Raw genomic sequence first — 21216 nt, 5'->3', positions numbered from 1 at the left:
AAGCAGCCCAGTTTGCGTGGATTTTGAAGGCATTCAAGGTATAGGGGTCCTGGGGATTACGGGTAAAAAAGTACATACAGCATCAGTTCTGAAGAGATTAAGAGGTGTGCTGTTGGGCCAGAGAAGATGTCAGCCACAGCCCTCTGCAACTACCTGAGGGTATGGGTTATTAGTAGTGGGTTATTATGGGTTATTAGTAGGGGTATGGGTTATTAGTAGTACTTTTGTCACCACATGGTGCGCTCATATCAACAGACATTTTCACTGACAGTTTTGCCTATTTTTTTATTGATATTATTATAATAGTTTTGTATTATTTCACCTTTTTTATCAACTGGTGTTTCAAATTATCTTTGTTATAGAAAAATGTTGAGGGGCAGGACAGGAGAAAGAGGCGAAGGGAAAGTCTGCATCAGTAGACGCAGTAATTGATGACATCGCCCCAGAGAAGAAAGTGGCAATCAAGTATATTTGTATACAGTATTTCAGAAGTTTAAAAAAGTGTTTGTCTCTCTGTGTGTATAGCATATCAGCTGCATCAGAGTTCTTATGAATGTAACATGATTCTTGGTCTGTTCTGCCTTTCTGCCATAGTTTTTTCTCAGTTTTATCTCGCTGCCTACCCACTGGGCACAGATGTCAATTCAACGTGTAGTTTTGATTTACATTTGGTTGAGTTGTCAATGTGAATTCAACGTGAAGCCAACAATACATTTCACAATGGCATTGGATTTAGGTTAAAAGTTGGGTGAAAAAAATACTATTTTCCGACGATCCATCAAACAAATTTGGTATGTCATCATAGTGGTCTCTGACTTATGGTCAGACTCTTGGGCCTTGTTTTCAGTGGTGATTTGAATGTCATCGAGAAAACAGAGTGTCACATTTTTTTTCCGCAAAGACCCTTTCTGAATTTAAAAGTAATCCGCGAAGTAATCATCTAGTTTTCAAAAGTATCTGTAATCTGATTAAAATATTTTTTGCTGGTAATGTAACGGATTACAGTTACCTTTTTTTTGCAATCCATTACTCCCCAACCCTGATCCTATTTGCAACAAGGCACTGAAGTAATACTGATCAAAATGTGGCAAAGCAATTCACTTTTTGTCCTGAATAAAAAGTGTTATGTTTGGGGCATATCCAATACAACACATTACTGAGTACCACTCTCCATATTTCAAGCATAGTAGTGGCTGCATCCTGTTATGGGTGTGCTTGTAATCATTAAAGTTTTTCAGGTTAAAAAATAAATGGAATGAGCTTAGCACAGGCAAAATCCTAGAGGAAAACCTGATTTAGTCTGCTTTCACCAGACACTGGGAGATGAATAGCTGTTTCAGCAGGACAATAACATAAAACACAAGGCCAAATCCACACTGGAGTTGCTTACCAAGAAGTCGGTGAATGTTCCTGAGTGGCCAAGTTACAGTTTTGACTAAATCCGCTTGAAAATTCTATTGCAAGACTTGAACATGATTTTCTAGCAATGATCAATTGGGCAGAGTTTAAAGAATTTGAAGATTTTTAAGCAATTTGGGCAAATATTTTATACTCTAGGTGTGAAAAGGGGTTTAACTAGGGGTTTGTGTAAATGAGATATTTCTGTATTTTATTTTCAACTAATTGGCCACTCAAGGACATTCAGAGACTTACATTCTGATAGATTGTGTTTTTTAATGTAAAGATATGATTTAATCGTATTATTATATGTAGTAGAAAGCGATGGGTTAGAAGAAGCTTACTTAACTAACCCATAAAGTAATTTTTAACATCTATATATGGCCAGCTATGTAAACTTTAACATTGATTTATCCTGCAATAGATGTCGTTCAATTGGTAACATACATTTTTGTCTTCTAATTCCTCTTAAGGGGAAAGTAATCTAAAAGTAACTGAATGTAATCAGATTACATTACTGAGTTTGGGTTAACCAAAAGTTCCGTTACTGATTGCAATTTTGTACAGGTAACTAGTAACTGTAACAGATTAAATTTAGAAAATAACCTTACCAACCCTGAACAGGACGCATGTAAAATAAAAAATGTACTCTGTCAATTGGGATAGTATTATGGAGTAACTACAATGTTGTTGATCTATCCTCAGTTTTCTATCACAGGCATTAAACTTTGTAACTGATTTAAAGTCACCATTGGCCTCATGGTGAAATTCCTGAGTGGTTTCCTTCCTCCCCAGCAACCGAGTTAGGAAGGATGCCTGTATCTTTGTAGTGACTGGGTGTATTGATACACCATCCAATGTGTAATGTATAACTTCACCATGCTGAAAGGGATATTAAATGTCTGTTTGTTTTTTATTGATTTATTATCTACCAATAGGTGCTCTTTTTTGGGAGGCATTGGAAAACCTCCCTGGTCTGTATGGTTGAATCTGTGGTTGAAATTAACAGCTCGACTGAGAGACCTTACAAAGAATTGTATGTTTGGGGTACAGAGATGAGGTAGTCATTCAAAATCAGGTTAAACACTATTATTGCGCACAGAGGTAGTCCATGCAATGTATTATGTGACTTGTTAAGCACATGTTTACATTCAGCATGACATTCATTCAAGAGTTATAATATATTTACAACCCAAAAGTAATGTGAAATGCCGGTGGAAGCAGAGAGATGATTGCCAAATGCGGTGAGAGTCCATAAAGAGAACATGGAAAGGAGGCTCTTGTATAAAACATCCTTCTCCGGATTAAATCTTCAAACTAAGGGAAACCATGGCATCCATGAAAGAGAGAGAAGCATTCATCCATGTATACAGGTAAGAGTCTAGCTACATTTTCAGATATTATACGTTTCTAATTTTATCAAAAATGCATTTTCATTGCAAGATAAAGCTGTAATAATGCTCTTACTACTAGCTAGCTGGCTTGGTAGCTAATGTTACGTTTATGATCTGTGATCTGTTAGGATCTGCGCTCGAGAAAAAGGCCCGGGTTCGAAAAATTCCGAGTTGGATGACCGTTCAAATATTATTTTTTTCTTTGAGTTTACAGTTGTTTTGAATGCGGCATTAGAGTTGGGATTATGGTTAATTGTTTCGCTAGCTAGCAAGCAAGCTATATGACTAAACAAAAGATTAAACAATTTCACTGTACCATTTACACCTTCTGTATCCTCTGCATGTGACAAATAAACATTTATTTTAATTAATATATTGTGTGTTTACCAGAGACGGTAATGTGAAGAACAACATGGCCTGCACCAAAGTCAGATTAGGATATAGGCCAAGGACTAAATCAAATTTTATTTTACTACTACTTTTTGTTAATACTTTCACCACTTTTAGTTTTGCAATCTTTGGTGGTTTACTACACTGTGAATCCTTAAAGAGATGGGTGGGGCTAAGGCTTAAGAGGCTGTGAATGATGCTGAATGGGTGTAGACAAAGAAGAGCTCTCCAGTAGGTGTACCAAAAAAATGTAAGTGTAGGGCTCAAAAATTCAAGGCCGTTGGGTGCTGCCATAGAGTTACATTAGAAGTGCCCATCCAAGAAGGCGTAAGGTCATTGGCCACAGATAAAATGACGTCAAATCACGTTACAGTGCCTTATGAAAGTATTCACCCCCCTTGGCATTTTTCCTATGGTTCATTGAATCAGTCTAAAACGTTGCACATCCACTGCTGCCATCTAGAGGCCAAAATATTGCACATGGGCTGAAATAATACATTATGGCCTTTCTCTTGCATTTTGTCCCACTCCTCCATACAGACCTTCTCCAGATCCTTCAGGTTTCGGGGCTGTCGCTGGGCAATACAGACTTTCAGCTCCTTCCAAAGATGTTCTATTGGGTTCAGGTCTGGAGACTGGCTAGGCCACTCCAGGACATTGAGATGCTTCTTACGGAGTCACTCCTTAGTTGCCCTGGCTGTGTGTTTTGGGCCATTGTCATGCTGGAAGATCCAGCCACAACCCTTCTTCAATGCTCTTACTGAGGGAAGGAGGTTGTTGGCCAAGATCTAGCGATACATGGCCCCATCCATCCTCCCCTCAATACGGTGCAGTCATCCTGTCACCTTTGCAGAAAAGCATCCCCAAAGAATTATGTTTCCACCTCCATGCTTCATGGTTGGGATGGTGTTCTTGGGGTTGTACTCATCCTTCTTCTTCCTCCAAACACGGCGAGTGGAGTTTAGACCAAAAAGCTCTATTTCTGTCGCATCAGACCACATGACCTTCTCCCAATCCTCCTCTGGATCATCCAGATGGTCATTGGCAAACTTCAGACGGGCCTGGACATGCACTGGCTTGAGCAGGGGGACCTTGCGTGCGCTGCAGGATTTTAATCCATGACGGCGTAGTGTGTTACTAATGGTTTTCTTTCAGACTGTGGTCCCAGCTCTCTTCAGGTCATTGACCAGGTCCTGCCATGTAGTTCTGGGCTGATCCCTCACCTTCTTCATGATCATTGATGCCCCACGAGGTGAGATCTTGCATATGGAGCCCCAGACCGAGGGTGATTGACCGTCATCTTGAACTTCTTCCATTTTCTAATAACTGCACCAACAGTTGTTGCCTTCTCACCAAGCTGCTTGCCTTTTGTCCTGTAGCCCATCCCAGCCTTGTGCAGGTCTACAATTTTATTCCTGATGTCCTTACACAGCTCTCTGGTCTTGGCCATTGTGGAGAGGTTGGAGTCTGTTTGATTGAGTGTGTGTGGACAGGTGTCTTTTATAACGAGTTCAAATACGTGCAGTTAATACAGGTAATGAGTGGAGAACAGGAGGGCTTCTTAAAGAAAAACGAACAGGTCTGTGAGAGCCGGGAATTCTTACTGGTTGGTAGGTGATCAAATACTTATGTCATGCAATAAAATGCTAATTAATTACTTAAAAAATCATATAATGTGATTTTCTGGATTTTTGTTTTAGATTCCATCACACAGTGGAAGTGTACCTATGTTAAAAATTACAGACCTCTACAAGCTTAGTTAGTAGGAAAACCTGCAAAATCGGCAGTGTATCAAATACATTTTCTCCCCACTGTAGATTTGGGTATGTCATTTTCAAAATTGAAAAAAAGGGGTGCATCCTTTTTCGGGTTTTATCAGTCATGGACAGACACTTCTGAGACACAGTATTAATGATGAGCACCCAGAGGTTCACTGGTAAGCCACATTTGCCTCGGGATCCATCCCAGTTGGTATTCTGTGTCCACTCGGGGTCTCTCTCTTCGGTTACACATCCTTGGAATAGCAGAACGGCATAACGGTCTGGACGGCCCGTGCTGAGCAGTTGGTCAAGTTCTGTTTTCAGAAGAGGAATGGAACTGTCAGGGTGAACCGAAAACCTGACGAACCTCCCAGGTACTGTATGTTGACTCTGCCTGTCGGCGGTAGAGTTCCAGAGCTCACAGGTGTGCCTGGCATGGATTGCGACTCCATCTCATTCCTCGCCCTCTCCAATGCGTCATTCTCTGCCTGACTCTCCGCCAATGCCGCCTGACTCTCTGCAAATGACGAGTGACTCTCCGCCAGTACCGCCTGGCTCTGGATCAATGCATTTGCTGTCGCCCGTATCTCTGCCCTCAGATAATGTTTCTCTTTCTGCTGGTCTGCCTTCAATAACTCAATCTCGGTTTGAAGTTTGAATCTCATCCATGAGCACCTTCATCAGATGAGCAGAATGGTACCGCCCTGAGCCCCCATTGATTACAGTGGCCTATAATAGTAGATCAATTAATAATTAAAAGTGACTCCAATACACAAATGCTGCAGACACATTAAAAATAAAGAAGACTTACACCACTTTTAACAGTACATTACTCAACACTAGTGAGACTCATGTCACCTACGGTAGGCCTACAGTATATCTAAAAATATTTTTTTCAATGACATGCCTCTCCGCCAGTAATTACATTTAGCGGATTGGAGGATTCTACATTAATATGTAAGGGGAATTTTATCAATTAGTACATGAGTTTAACCACAATATTTGTTGTATTATTTGTTCTGTCTTTTCTGGTGGATTTAACTGAAATTGCAACCAATTTTCTATGGCTTGTTTAAATAATAACAATATTTTGGAGATTATTTCGTGTTCAAATAACCTAAAGTGAGCGGGAAAAAGGCCATTCTTGAACATGGGGTGAGGCATTGTTACTAATTAGTAAATAAAACCAGTTTATTATTTAGAATGATTTATTTTGTTTTTAGAGGGAGAGAAACCAAAAGCATACCGTTGCCTCATGGGTCTCCCAGTCACGGCTGGCACAGATATTGAACCAGCATCTGTGGCAACGCAGTTTGCACAGTGCACAGCTTAGACTGCTGCGCCACTCGGGTGCGGTACAACATGACAGGTCGGGAGTAGCCTACATTACCACAGTACGAGCAAAATAATCCTAACATTTCCACACTCTAATTGTAGTCTAAGTTTCTCTTCGAATGCACATGATACATAAGGTGTAAACGGTTCAGTAAAATGGTTACTTGCAAAGTGGAGTCTTTCGTTTTGACATGTAATGTTAATAACCTCTTTGGGATAGGGGGCAGCATTTTCACTTTTGGATAAATAGCGTGCCCAATTTCAACTTCCTGCCACTCATGCCAAGAATATAAGATATGCATATTATTAGACAACACTCTGAAGTTTCTAAAACTGTTTGAATCATGTCTGTGAGTATAACAGAACTTATGTATTAGGCAAAACCCGAGGACTAACCATTCAGATTTGTTTTTTTAGGTCACTGTCAATTTAATGATATTTCAGTGGGGAACTAGATTTCTAAGGCACTTGTTTGCAGTTCCTACTGCTTCCACTGGATGTCACCAGTCTTTGGAAATAGTTTGAGGTTATTCCTTTGTGAAATGAAGAAGTATGGCCATCTTGGATCAGGGTAACGTTATGTGTACTGTTTGAGAGTTGCGCAAGACTAAAAAAGTAGCGTTAGTTTCCTCTTGTCCTCTATTGAAAACAGATAGACCCGTCTTCAATTTGATCGATTATTAACGTTTAAAAATACCTACAGTTGTATTACAAAAGTAGTTTGAAATGTTTTGGCAAAGTTTACAGGTAACTTTTGAGATATTTTGTAGTGACTTTGTGCAAATTGGAAGCTGTTTTTTTCTGGATCAAATGCGCCAAATGAATGGATATTTTGGATATATATTGACGGAATGAATCGAACAAAAGGACCATTTGTGATGTTTATGGGACATATTGGAGTGCCAAAAAAAGAAGCTCGTCAAAGGTAAGGCATGATTTATATTTTATTTCTGCGTTTTGTGTGGTGCCTGCAGGGTTGAAATATGCTATTCTTTCTTTGTTTACTGTTGTGCTATCATCAGATAATAGCTTCTTATGCTTTCGCCGAAAAGCCTTTTTGAAATCTGACATGTTAGCTGGATTCACAACGAGTGTAGCTTTAATTTGGTATCTTACATGTGTGATTTAATGAGAGTTTGAATTTTATAGAATTTTATTTGAATTTGGCGCTCTGCATTTTCCCTGGCAATTGGCCAGGTGGGACATTTGCGTCCCGCCTATCACAGAGAGGTTTTAACTAACGCACTTTTGTACTTTGTGCTGGTCCATACAATTGACCTTATTGTAGCACCCGAAAAATGCATTACTTCCAGATCAACTGTAATATCAATACCATTTTAAATCACAATTTCTCCCCTTTCCAGCAAAATCAACAACAAGACCTTCATGATACCCTTCTCTGCATGATTGAAGAAGAAAAGGAGCTCTGTCTGTTCTTTTTAAAAATGTTGTGTGGGGAAACTGCTTTTTTCACCCGATCTGTCCAACTTATCACCTCTAAAATCTAAATAAAACACTATAACGAGTTTGTATAATGTGTCATTCAATACCTATTTGAAGGTTTGTGTCGAATATGAATCAGGTTTTTAGGGCAGCGCTAAAGTTATCTTCAGAAGTAAACATGAGAGTCATGATGGCTTGCAGTGAAGACACAAAAAATGAATGCATTCAGTTGTACAATTGAATAGGTATCCCCTTACCCTTTATCCTGTCCCTTTCTTGTTTTTAATATGCGAGAGAAGCGCTACCCCTGGTGGAAAGAGGCTGTACGGCATAAATTTAGTTGCAAATATGTGCCTTACATTACGTAGTGACAGGTCATGATGTAACGTACCACATCGGAGGGGTCAGTTTTTTCATATTTTCTCAAATACTTTTAGTCCATTACCATGTTAATCAACACTGAATCAAAACTTAGTTCACACCCTGAATGTTGATGCAACACAGTCGCTACAGTCCCATTAGTTATCATTGCAGCCTTATTTGAATGCTGCAGTTGTGCAAATTTGTACGGAATGGGGTTAGTCACCATTAGCTAGCTAGCTAAACAATGAACCAGTCCCAACTCATAATGTTACTAACCTTTATGAATCTACAGGTAGATAAAGCTAACCAACTAATAGGTTCAATCTTAGCTAGCTAGCTAACATTAGGCTATAACAAGCAATGCATATGGCTCTGAAATATTAATAATTTTACTACACAGATCATACATGTACCGTTAGCTAGCGAGCAAGCCAGCCAGCCAGCCAGCTAACGTTAGCTAGCTAGCTAACAGTACGCTTTAACTTGCAATGAAAACTACTTTATGACTAAATTAGAAATGTAAAATATCAGAAAATGTAGCTAGCTAGACTCTATTAACCTTATACATGGATGAACGATTCTCCCTCTCTGTCACGGATGCCATGGTTGCCCTTAGTTTGAAGATGTAATCCGGAGACAGGTGTATTATACAACACACCAATTTTCTGTGTCGTCTTTTCGACTCCCTACGCATTTGCAATCGAATGGCTGAATTTTCTCCATCTCCTTAGATATCATACACTGCTTCCACCGGGCATACCACGGATTTCAAAACTCAGTCCCCCAGAAAGTGCAGAGCCTTAGCAACAAGTTTGAAGTACTTAGTGATACATTTTTCTAAACTGATCCAATCAGTTAGATTTATTGCACCAATTACTGAAATGGTTGTTCCAGTTTAAATGGCTCAGATAGTTTTCTTATCAATTTTCCTCTACCTGACAGTAATTCTGAATCCCCCGTAATGATAAAATGCATATTTCTACTGTCCTATCTGTTAATGATGCTGTTTGTGTTAGAAAAAGAAGAGATACACACATCTAGCTGATTAGAGCAAGTGAAAGGCTACGCAATAGCTTGGTTGTTTTCCTTGGTTGTTTCCTCTTAATAAAAGTAAATGCTGTAGGCCTAGCTTTACATTGTTCCCTGGAACTCCCAGTCACAAAACAAGTTGTGACTGGGAGCTCCACTATGCTTCGTGGGATAGGCCTGTATCTCAATTGCGGATCGGTTTACCAAATGTGGTTCAATTTCCTCATCAAGGAGTTTTCTGTTAAACCGCTGACAACAACGTCAAAGCTGGGGATGATTAAAGCAATTAACATTTCCTTTTGTTTTTCCAGCACAGTGAGATAGCGGGCTACCATGTTTGTACAGGATGTATTCAACATTAACTGAATGGAATTGAATCTGTCATCTGCAAAGTTTTCCCGAGACAATTACCTTTTAGCTTGGCCTACGCTGGTTTCACTCACCCTGACGTCTCTCACAGCTTATGGCTGGTTCTGATGTTATCAAACTGAAATCTAAAATCCTCCAGCAAAGACAGAGAGAAGGAGAGAAAGAAAGGAGAGAGAGAGAGAGAAGGGGGAAAGAGAGAGAGTGGAAGTAGCCTAGTTTAAGCATCCATCAGAATTTCTCAATTAGCATAGCACATTTTCCCCATTAGATAAACTGCCTTCAGAGAGCTGACTGGTCTAATCGTTTTAATATCCGTGTAAACTATAATCTCCCGATTCTAAAAATAAATCCCTTAAGGACATCGTTCGCATACACACTTTATCATAAAAAAAGTTTTTGAAAGACATGATCAAGAGAAGCTTTTAAAGAGGGAATGAGATGTTATGTATGTGTGGTATATTACAGTTTTATGGCTTTAGTCATGCATTACTTGGAGTATGCAGTGCAAGTGGTGGTTTTCACTCAGGAAAGTTTGGTCTATCAGATATACAGAGTGCCATCAGAAAGTATGTTACAAAGTGGAATTCAATTTGATTTATTTGTAATTTTCTCTCAACAATCTACACTAAATACTCTGTAGTGTCAAAATGGAAGAAAAATTCAAACATTTGTAAAAAATAAATACAAATATTATTAATATATCTTGATTTGATAAGAACTTAACCCCCTAAGTCAATACATGTTAGAATCACCTTTGGCACCGATTACAGCTGTCTTTCTGGATAAAAGCTTTGCACAGCAGGATTGTACAACAATCTTCGTAATACTTCTGACTATTAATAATGGTTCTAGCAAAGCAAACGTCCCATTTTAAATTTCCGTCATACTTCTTCTTGTTATTATTTGGAATGTTATTCCTCCTACCACATCATTCATACTTTCAAATGTACAGATTGCTCTGGAATATTGTGTTTGTACACAACTTTTGATATATTTTATGCTTTTTAAACTACTAAACCTTTTGTATTTTTTGTTTATCTTCATTCACTTTCATGGCATTTCCTAAAGATTCTAAAAGGCCCCATTGTGACATCATAATTTCCAACATTCCATTCACTGTAAATGCAACAATGCAACTTAGCTACTTTGAGACAAATGAGCTACTTTGACCCCTTTGCTACAGCTGTTTTAGTAACCGCATCAACAACAATTTCTGTAACTTTTTATAAACAACTGAAATGTAAATTAATAACTTCAGCTAACAGCTCTCCGTCTCATCACTGAACCGCCCAAATGGAGCTATTGATTGCTATTGCTATTGATACTCACAGACACAGAGGACATGAGGCAGGGCACATGTGACAGCACACATGTGGCAGCGTAGGCAAAAAATTATGACAAGTGACCACATTTACTGACCACAACCACACAACTACTGTCCACAACCACACCATACGTTCACCAGATCTAATGTATTACATTCTCCAACATTAATTTCACATTTCCACAAACTTCAAAGTGTTTCCTTTCAAATGGTATCAAGAATATTCATACCCTTGCTTCAAGTCCTGAGCAACAGGCAGTTAGATTTGGGTATTTTAGGCAAAAATTTATTTTTATTTTTTTTTTAATTAAAAGGGGCCCGATGCTTAAGAGGTTTTAAAACCTCTCTGGGATAGGCGGGACGCAAATGTCCCACCTGGCCAATTGCCAGGGAAAAGGCAGGGCGCCAAATTCAAATAAAATACTCTAAAATTCAAACTGTCATTAAATCACACATGTAAGATACCGAATTAAAGCTACACTCGTTTGAAATCTGACAGGCTGGATTCACAAAAGGCTTTTCGGCGAAAGCATAAGAAGCTATTATCTGATGATAGCACAACAGTAAACAAAGACAGAGTAGCATATTTCAACCCTGGTCTAAGGCACTGCATCGCGGTTGCTAGCTGTACCACTAGAGATCCTGGTTCGAGTCCAGGCTCTGTCATAGCCGGCCGTGACCGGGAGACCTATGGGGCGGCGTACAATTGGCCCAGTGTCGTCCAGTTTAGGGGAGGGTTTGGCCGGCAGGGATGTCCTTGTCCCATTGCGCTCTAGCAACTCCTGTGGTGGGCTGGATGCATGCACGATGGACATGGTTGCCAGGTGTACAGTGTTTTCTCCAACACATTTGTGTGGCTGACTTCCGGGTTAAGCGGGCATTGTGTTAAGAAGCAGTGCGGCTTGGTTGGGTTGTGTTTTGCAGGAAGCATAATTCTCAACCTTTGCCTCTCCCGAGTCCGTATGGGAGTTGTAGCGTTGAGACAAGACTGTAAATACCAATTGGATACCACGAAATTGGGGAGAAAAAGGGGTAAAAGTAAATAGTCCAGGTAGCCATTTAATTAGCTGTTCAGCAGTCTTTTGACTTGAGATTAGAAGCCTTTTGGACCTAGACATGGCACTACGGTATTTGTATGCTTATTTCCCCTCACTGGATCTAAGGGGCCTAGCCCGAACCATGAAAAACAGCCCAAGACCGTTATTCCTCCTTCACAAAACTTTACAGTTTGCACTGTGCATTGGGGCAGGTAGTGTTCTCCTGGCATCCGCCGAATCCAGATTCATCCATCGGACTGCCAGATGGTGAAGCGTGATTCATCACTCCCGAGAACTTGTTTCCACTGATCCAGAGTTCAATGTCGGTGAGATTTACACCATTCCAGCCCACGCTTGGTATTGCACATGGTGATCTTAGGGTTGTGTGGAACTGTTCTGCCATGGTCACCCATTTCATGAAGCTCCCGACAAACAGTTATTGTGGTGACGTTACTTCCAGAAGCAGTTTGGAACTTGGTAGTGAATCTTGCAACCGGGGGACAGACTAATTTTAATTGATTTAGAATTTTTCAGCACTCGGCGGTCCCGTTCTGTGAGCTTGTGTGGCCTACCACTTTGCAGCTGAGCCGTTGTGGCTCCTTGATGTTTCCACTTCAAGAAAACAGCACTTACAGTTGTCCAGGGAAGCTCTAGCAGGGCAGAAATTTGATTAATTGACTTGTTGGAAAGGTGGCATCCTATGACGGTGCCACGTTGAAAGTCACTGAGCTTTTCAGTAAGGCCATTCTACTGCCAATGTTTGTGAATGGAGATTGCATGGCAGTGTGCTCAATTTTATACACCTGTCAGAAACGGGTGTGGCTGAAATAGCTGAATCCACTCATTTGAAGGGGTGCCCACATACTTTTGTATATACGTATAGTGTATTACTCAAATGTAAACTTGTGTACCTGCTACGTCTCCACCACTACTTCTGGAGGTAGTGCATGACACCCACCAGACAGTTTCCTCCCTTGAAGCAGGGAAGTGTAAACATAATTCTCTAGTTGAGCCAACACTCGTAAAGTATAAATAATAATAGCTGAAATGTATAGACATTTTCCTAATATTCTAGACTTGTTTATAGATGTTTTTCTTGAAATTGCAGTAACAGCCTGTTACATTCTTAATTTGTTACAGCAACTAATGCCTGCACTGAGCCACATACAACTATGGAAGCCTATCCCAACCACCAGAAACATGTCAAATGTAGATTATACAAATAGGATATGTTTATTTCATTTGTAATATTGTGTGGTGATTTCAGAGGTGGCACCACAATTCCCATCGTGGTGGGGGTACAGGATAACCTAACCAGGCCCTAGTTTTAGCGTATGACAGTAATAAATCAGCTGTAAAAAAAAAACTATTATGTATATTACCTATGATGGGACCAGATTATTTTTCTAATCAGGTAATAGGGAGGATGAAAACATTAAAACCCTTTACACAGATAACGAGACAACAACTGCGATTGGACAATAAAACTATCAGGGCATCGTGTAGGCCTTTGCGTCTGTAATTAAAAAGACACTATATGTTATCACTATTGTGTTGATTGATTAATTCCAGTCAATAATTCTGGATTAAAATGGCAGAGGAAGCCTTGCCACCTGAAGTTTTAATATATACAGAATTTGATCATATTTTCTCAGAAAACAAATAAATTTGCCTATTTTAGGTGATAAACACATAGCTTAGTCTACAAAACATGACGTTTTGTTTCCCCTGGCCAGGCCCAGATGGGATCAGAGTGCATAGACTACAGTTGATCAGACTGAAGCACAGACAAATTGTGCACGTTGACAAATGAGGCATTTCATTTTTGGGGTGGCGGGTATGAGCTTCCATATAAAACATCTTGTCACACTTATACCCACATTTTCAGATGCAATTTGCTTTTACCTCATTACATGATTTTGATCAAAATGAAGTCAGGTTTGTTGTAATGTTGTAAGGTATGCCTACTGTACTTTTATATTCGTATGAGAGGGTTAATCCTACATTTTTCTTAGGCTAAAGATACTTGAAAAGTACATGCTGTGTTAGCAAGTCTGTGCTTTTGTCTTGAAGCTAAAATATGTAGCCTATATACGAGAAAATAAACCCTATAATTTTTGCACATGCCTTTTAATTTAAGTGTAATATGTTTTAGAAGAAAAGTTTCTGTCATTGTTGAATAGTTGTGCTTACTGGCTAGTAGTGGCTACTGTGATATATACACGGTCATTTTGAGCTGCGGACCAAGAACGTCACGTTGCCAGCCACAACGAAAGGTAAGGCAAGGATGCAATGTGAAATGAAAAGTAGAAATCTCTTTCGCCATTCCGCTCCTCAGACTCTCCTTGCTATATCGTAGTGGGAATACTCCAAAGAGTCACTCCATTGATTACCCTTCACAAGGCCCGGGAAATGGATCATGCATTCTAACAAATGTTCTCTTTGCATTACAATTGAATTGTGATTGTTATGTTCAATCAATGGAGAAAGGTCACGGGATCACTCCTGCCAGTGCAGTCATGGAGAAATCGATGGGGATTCATTTTAATCACTGCGGCTGTGGCAGAATGAGCACAACACCGCGAGACTGACAATGGCCGGTAATTACTGCTGTTTAAACAGATTTCCCTTCTCGCCACTACAATTTAAATATCCACAAATGACTGTCTCTACTTGAGCCTAGCTATATTTAAGGTGCATGACATCCAATGAAGAAGTTAGAGGTGGGTTATGGAGATATTATTAATGTTCTGATTCTTGGTTTTACCTCCTTGCCCACTACAATATAGATATCCACAAACCTCTCTCTCTTTGTAAGCCTGGCTACATTAAACCTGGGTTCAAATACTATTTTAAGTATTTCAAATACTCTTTAGCGTTTGCTATAGCCTGCCCCCTGGAGTGCAAGACGGGTGGGGTTTGCAGTTTTGCTACTATTATTTTGGTTCCATTGCGTAAGGCAAGCTCAATAAATGATTGGTATTTTAAATGATTTCAAGTAGTATTTGAACCCAGGTCTGAGATATGTTACCGTTTTTGTCAATCGCTGTGGCACATTTTCACAACACTTAGTACTAAACTCAAAACGGATCATAAAAAAGGCAGTGTTTCAAAACTCTAAGCACATTTTCACTTGACTAAGTACAACACACAGTTTTTTTGTCACCAAACAGTATTTAATCTAGAAATACATGTTCATCTGACGTATTTGCTTTTCACAATGCAAAGCTAACATCACTTTTGATATGACTGATTTCTAATTTGTTAAAATATATTTAACTTTTACGACTGTTCTCTACTTGATAATTACTTATGCGTTTGGTAAACTTATAGATTTTAAACTGGTTTGCCTGCAATAGATTTTGAGAACTTACGAAATAAAAAAAACAGCATTTGAACACAATGTCACAATGTCACAACCCAAAAAGGTGTATTACTGCCACCAACTGGATGGGATTGAAAAAACCAAGAGAGAAATAAAACCCATACATGATAGGGAAAACACACTTAATCCTCCCAAAATAGAACAATAAAAAAACACATTGATAAACCAAAACTCTCAAACCTCCACTTCTTCCTTCGGTCAAATCTCCCTTCTCAGGCTCTATGACCTGAGAGGGTGATACGGCTTGTGACAATACTCCATGCAACTCCTCCGCTGAGAAGTCTTCCAGTCCCAGGAACCATTCCGACGCATGCACAATGATATTTATTTTCCTGGACTTCCTCTCCACATTGGCAGCACCATTAATCACCATAGCTATAAAGGCCACAAATTCCACCTTCAAGATATCTGGGTCCTGCTGTTGAATGGCAACACCTGCAGCCATCAGTGAAGGCCTATCCACCACCATGCACTCTTCAAGCACCATTCCAAACCTCAAACAGCCACTGCATATGAAATGCTCTGGAAAGCCCTGACTTTGGCCACCTCATTCTCTTTCACCCTTGTTTGGCATTCCTAAGATGTGGCTTCATGGTTCCCAACACAATTGCAACATGTCACATTTTCATCACGTGATAGGATCTTTTCCACAACTTGAACATCTCAGCTACTCCCTTCTGCAAACACTTGAAACATGTCTAAAAGCTTTACAGTGATCACACTGCATTGGTCTTGGAATAAAAGCTCTGACTCTGTAGTTTATATATATATATTTATATATACTGCACTTGAGTAGGGAGAGACTCCATTTCAAAAAACAAAAGAGCAGATAGACTCTTCACTTTTTCTTAAGTCCCCACAATTTATCTGTCAAGAATCAATCACTCCAGGAATATTTTTCCTCTCTGCAACATCGACAACAAATATTGTTGGGTGCCCTGTTCCGAGAGAGACACACAGGACAAATCAAACTTCTCAAATCGGGTGGGACACAACACAAAAAAAATCAAAACAAGCCCGCCTCTTGTGATCCTCACAGCCTTCCAATCAGCTGCTCCTCATTAACAAAATGTACTCTACAAAATAAGAAGGGACATTCTCATCACCGTATGCTACTTTGCTCTGTTTTCTTTTCTTTTCTATTGGACAATATTACAATTCTACTTGATTCCCCCGCCATTATATTCACATCAGCGTCCGCTTCCGCCATCTTTCAACGCTCCTTCCTCTCAAACAAGAAAATGACAGTGTTTAAATAACACTACCCATAATGCATCAGCCAATAGAAGGAAGACGTGATACAATGATCAATTATCATTTCACAGACATTAATTATAATCTAAACATCTTCAGATTATAAATATACATGTATTTATCTAGCTCAGATTTCAATAAATGTACTTACCATGCTTAAAGCTGCAATATGTAACTTATTTGGCTACCTGACCAAATTCACATAGAAATGAGAGTCATAGATCTGTCATTCCAATCAAAATCAGATCATATTTTATTTGTCATATAGACGTGTTTAGCAGATTAGCGGTTATTGCAGGTGTAGCGAAATGCTTGTTTCTAACTCTAACAGTGCATTATATCAAACAGTAATATAGACTAAGATACAGTTGAATAGGATAGAATACAGTACATACATATGAGATGAGTAATGCAAAATATGTAAACATTATTAAAGTGACTAATGTTACATTATTAAAGTGGCCAGTGATTCCAAGTCATATATATATATATATATATATATATATATATATATATATATATATATATATATATATATATATATATATATAGGGCAGCTGCCTCTGTGCTAGTGATGGCTACTTAACAGAATTTAACAGTCTGATGGCCTTGAGATAGAAGCTGTTTTTCAGTCTCTCGGTCCCAGCTTTGATGCACCTGTACTGACCGAACAGGTGGTGGCTCGGGTAGTTGTTGTCCTTGATTATCTTTTTGGCCTTCTGGTGACATCGGATGCTGCAGTGTCCTGGAGGGCAGGTAGTTTTCCCCCAGTGATACATTGGGCAGACCGCACCACCCTCTGGAAAGCCCTGCGGTTGCGGCATTGCAGTTGCCGTACCAGGCAGTGATATACAGTGGGGCAAAAAAGTATTTAGTCAGCCACCAATTGTGCAAGTTCTCCCACTCAAAAAGATGAGAGAGGCCTGTAATTGTCATCATTAGGTACACTTCAACTATGACAGACAAAATGAGAAAAAATTTATTTGCAAATTATGGTGGAAAATAAGTATTTAGTCAATAACAAAAGTTTATCTCAATACTTTGTTATATACCCTTTGTTGGCAATGACAGAGGTCAAACGTTTTCTGTAAGTCTTCACAAGGTTTTCACACACTGTTGCTGATATTTTGGCCCATTCCTCCATGCAGATCTCCTCCTCCATGCAGATCAGTGATGTTTTGGGGCTGTTGCTGGGCAACACAGACTTTCAACTCCCTCCAAAGATTTTCTATGGGGTTGAGATCTGGAGACTGGCTAGGCCACTCCAGGACCTTGAAATGCTTCTTACGAAGCCACTCCTTCGTTGCCGGGGGATGTGTTTGGGATCATTCTCATGCTGAAAGACCCAGCCACGTTTCATCTTCAAAGCCCTTGCTGATGGAAGGAGGTTTTCACTCAAAATCTTATGATACATGGCCCCATTCATTCTTTCCTTTATACGGATCAGTCGTCCTGGTCCCTTTGCAGAAAAACAGCCCCAAAGCATGATGTTTCCACCCCCACGCTTCACAGTAGGTATGGTGTTCTTGGATGCAACTCAGCATTCTTTGTCCTCCAAACACAACGAGTTGAGTTTTTACCAAAAAGTTATATTTTGGTTTCATCTGACCATATGACATTCTCCCAGTCTTCTTCTGGATCATCCAAATGCTCTCTAGCAAACTTCAGACGGGCCTGGACATGTACTGGCTTAAGCAGGGGGACATGTCTGGCACTGCAGGATTTGAGTCACTGGCGGCGTAGTGTGTTACTGATGGTAGGCTTTGTTACTTTTTTCCCAGCTCTCTGCAGGTCATTCACTAGGTCCCCCCATGTGGTTCTGGGATTTTTGCTCACCGTTCTTGTGATCATTTTGACCCCACAGGGTGAGATCTTGCGTGGAGCCCCAGATCGAGGGAGATTATCAGTGGTCTTGTATGTCTTCCATTTCCTAATAATTGCTCCCACAGTTGATTTCTTCAAACCAAGCTGCTTACCTATTGCAGATTTAGTCTTCCCAACCTGGGGCAGGTCTAAAATTTTGTTTCTGGTGTCCTTTGACAGCTCTTTGGTCTTGGCCATAGTGGAGTTTGGAGTGTGACTGTTTGAGGTTGTGGACAGGTGTCTTTTATACTGATAACAAGTTCAAACAGATGCCATTTATACAGGTAACGAGTGGAGGACAGAGGAGCCTCTTAAAGAAGATGTTACAGGTCTATGAGAGCCAGAAATCTTGCTTGTTTGTAGGTGACCAAATACTTATTTTCCACCATAATTTGCAAATAAATTCATTAAAAATCCTACAATGTGATTTTCTGGGGAAAAAAAACAAATTTTCTCCGTCATAGTTGAAGTGTACCTATGATGAAAATTACAGGCCTCTCTCATCTTTTTAAGCGGGAGAATTTGCACATTTGGTGGCTGACTAAATACTTTTTTGCCCCACTGTAGCCCGACAGGATGCTCTCAGTTGTGCACCTGTAAAAGTTTGTGTTTTAGGTGCCAAGTCAAATTTCTTCAGCCTCCTGAGGTTGAAGAGGTGCTGTTGTGCCTTCTTCACCACACTGTCTGTGTGGGTGGACCATTTCAGTTTGTTAGTGATATGTACGCAGAGGAACTTGAAGCTTTCCACCTTCTCCACCGCAGTCCCGTCGATGTGGATAGGGGGTGCTCCCTCTGCTGTTTCCTGAAGTCTACGATCAGCTCCTTTGTTTTGCTGATGTTGGGTGAGAGATTTCTTGGCACCACACTCTCAGGGCCCTCACCTGCTCCCTGTAGGCTGTCTCGTCATTGTTGGTATTCAGGCTACTACTACTGTTGTGCTGTCTGCAAACTTGATGATTGAGCTGGAGGTGTGCGGGGCCACGCAGTCATTTGTGAACAGGGAGTACAGGATGGAGTAGAGCACGTATCCTTGTTGGGCCCATTGCTGCGTATCAGCAAAGTGAAGGTGTTTTTTCCTACCATCACTACCTGGGGGCGGCCCGTCAGAAAGTCCAGGACCCAGTTGCACAGGGCAGGGTTGAGACCCAAGGCCTCCAGCTTGATGATGAGCTTGGAGGGTACTATGGTGTTGAATGCTGAGCAATAGTCAATGAACAGCATTCTTGCATAGGTATAGGTCTTCTTGTCCAGATGGAATAGGGCAGTGTGCAGTGCGATGGTGATTGCATCATCTGTGGATCTAATGGGGCGGTAAGCAAATTGAAGTGAGTCTCGGGTGTCAGGTAAATTAGAGGTGATATGATCCGTGACTAGTCTCTCAAAGTACTTCATGATGACAGAAGTGAGTGCTACGGGGCGATAGTAATTTAATTCAGTTGGGTACAGGAACAATGGTGGACATCTTGAAGCATGTGGAGACAGTAAACTGGGATAGGGAGCAATTGAATATGTCCGTAAACACTCCTGCCATATTCCCAGTCACCTTGCCATGGTTAAATGTGATGGTTCGCACTTTCAGTTTTGTGCGAATGCTGGCACCCACGGTTTCTGGTTAGGGTTGGACTTAATAGTCACAGTGGGTACAACATCTCCTATACACTTCTTGATAAACTCAGTTACCGTATCAGCGTATACGGTATTATTCTCAGAGGCTACCCGGAACATATCCCAGCAGTCTGCGTGATCAAAACAGTCTTGCAGCGTTGATTCCGATTGGTCAGACCAGCGTTGAATAGTCCTTAGCATGGGTACTTCCTGTTTGAGTTTCTGCTCAAACAGGAAGTAGAAGAGCAAAATGGAGTTGAGATCAGATTTGCCGAAAGGAGGGTGGGGGAAGGCCTTGTATGCATCCCGGAAGTTGGAGTAGCGGTGGTCGAATGTTTTAGCAGCGCAAGTACTACAGTCAATGTGTTGATTGAACTTCTCAGCCTTTTCCTCAAATTTGCTTTGTTAGAATCCCCAGATACAATAAATGTTGCCTCAGGATATGTGGTTTCCACATGAAGTTCTCTCCAGTGAAGTTCTTTAAGGGCTGTCGTGGTATCGGCTTGAGAGGGGATATACACAGCTGTGACTATAACCGAACAGAATTCTCTTGGGAGATAATACAGTCGGCATTTGATTGTGAGGAATTCAAGTTTGGGTGAACAAAAGGACTTGAGTTCCTGTATTTTATCACTATTACACCATGAGTCGTTAATCATGAAACATACACCCCCGTCCTTCTTCTTCATTGAAATGAAGAGAAAGAAGAGGTAGATCTGTTCTATGTGTGGTATTTCTATGCTTCCCATTCTTAAGTTTTGTTTTAGCATCTCTTACTTTCGGTGTTGTACACCATCTTCAATAATACAATATTTTTGGTTATGGAAAAGATGGTACAATGATTCTCTACACAATGACTGCTTGTTTTGTTTCATAAACTGAAATTAGGTGAACTATTCGAATTTTATCAACCAGGAAATGGTGGAGAATTTCTGCATATTGCAACCTATAATGCATAAACAGAACATTGGAGTATAATCATATACATCCCCAGGGATAAGCTTTACCAGTACCATTCATTAAGTTCTTATGGCTGCAATCCCGTTAACGGGAGTGATTTGACAACAGCCAGTCAAATTGTAGGGCGCCATTTTCAAAACATCAAAAATCTCATAATTAACATTCCCCAAACATACATGTGTCTCATACCATTTTAAAGCTATTCTCGTTGTTAATTCAAACAAAGTGTCTGATTTCAAATATGCTTTTCAGCAAAAGCACTACAAACGATTATGTTAGGTCTCCACCAAACCACAATAAGCACAGC

The sequence above is a fragment of the Oncorhynchus tshawytscha genome, linkage group LG03, assembly GCF_018296145.1.
Source record: "Oncorhynchus tshawytscha isolate Ot180627B linkage group LG03, Otsh_v2.0, whole genome shotgun sequence".
NCBI lineage: Eukaryota > Metazoa > Chordata > Actinopteri > Salmoniformes > Salmonidae > Oncorhynchus > Oncorhynchus tshawytscha.
The sequence above is the reverse complement of the archived record's forward strand: the minus strand, read 5'-3'. Positions refer to the sequence as shown.